Below are 1,408 nucleotides of genomic sequence, written 5' to 3' on the forward strand. Positions count from 1 at the left end.
TTTATTTCTCTAAAGCTTCAGCTGGGTAGCCTTAACCTCACAAATGGCAGGTTCTCTAATGGCCTCATCATTCCTCACTTATTATCCCTCACCCTGAGGGGCCACTGCTAACTCCTCCATACAAAGCACCCACAGCACACTAACCCATTGGTGCAACTCTCACCAGACTCTACTTTTGGCTCTGGTTTCTCTGCTGTTTATCCTCAAAGGTAATTTATGTTTAGCTCAGAGTCTCAGACACTAATATAACAGGAAACAGTGGATTGGATAGAACCAGAAACAAGGCAGGGCAGGTAATTATGATAAGTCCTGGGCCACTGAAAAAAATTCGGACAGGTACCCCACTCACAGTCCAGTCACCCTGATTTTTTATTTCCTCTAATCCACCATCCTTTTTGTCTTCACACGTGTTTCCTTCTACTTAAGTGTTTTTCTGCCCATGTCCACTAGGCTAATTTCTATTTCTGGTCTCAGCTGAAGTGTCCCTTCCCCATTCCTTGATTATCCCGACCAGGATAGATATCTGGATATACATGTCCACAGCCCTTTGTCACAGTCCTTTGCAATACCCATCACTCTTCCATTTACACGTTTAATGCCACCTTCCCCATTAGCTTGTAAATCCCAGGAAGATAAATGAAACACTCTGTTTTGTTCACTACTGGCTTCCTATATTTAGCACAGTTCCTGGAAGCTATTGAATATTCAATAAATAAAAACATTTTAGGTGGTTAATTGTGTTTGAGTGATTCAGTGATAATAGCCAGGTGAATTTCTCATGAAATCAGAAAAATCCCAGGTAAGGACTTTGTTAGGTTCAGTAGATCCAGGAATGAGTAGCAGGAATCCAGTCACAAAGACTAAGATTTAAAAGCATGTCTCTAAACAGTGAGAGAATTAGACAAAGGACAGAAAGAACCTGTCACAGAAGGAATATGGCACTGGGAACTCTTGCGGGACAAGGGAAATAGAAAACATAAACTTAATTTCAAAGAAAAGTTTTGAGCCTAGCAATCCCACTCTTGGGGATATATCCGGAGGAATGTAAAACATCAGGTCGAAGGCATATCTGCACTCCCATGTTTATGGCACCTCTATTTACAATAGCTAGGCGATGGAACCAGCCTAAATACACAATGGATTACTACTCAGCCATAAAAAAGAATGAAATTCTACCATTTGCAACAACATGGAAGAGCCTGGAGAAAATTATCCTAAGTGAAACAACTCAGGTACAGAAAGAGAAATACCACATGTTCTTACTGATTAACTGAAAACTGAATCCATAAACAAACAAATGAACAATAAAGAGAGACAGAAGAAGGAAGGAAGGAAGGAAGGAAGGAAGGAAGGAAGGAAGGAAGGAAGGAAGGAAGGAAGGAAGGAAGGAAGGAAGGAAGGAAAGAAA

This window comes from Galeopterus variegatus, unplaced genomic scaffold, assembly GCF_000696425.1.
Source record: "Galeopterus variegatus unplaced genomic scaffold, G_variegatus-3.0.2 Scaffold957, whole genome shotgun sequence".
NCBI classification, from domain to species: domain Eukaryota; kingdom Metazoa; phylum Chordata; class Mammalia; order Dermoptera; family Cynocephalidae; genus Galeopterus; species Galeopterus variegatus.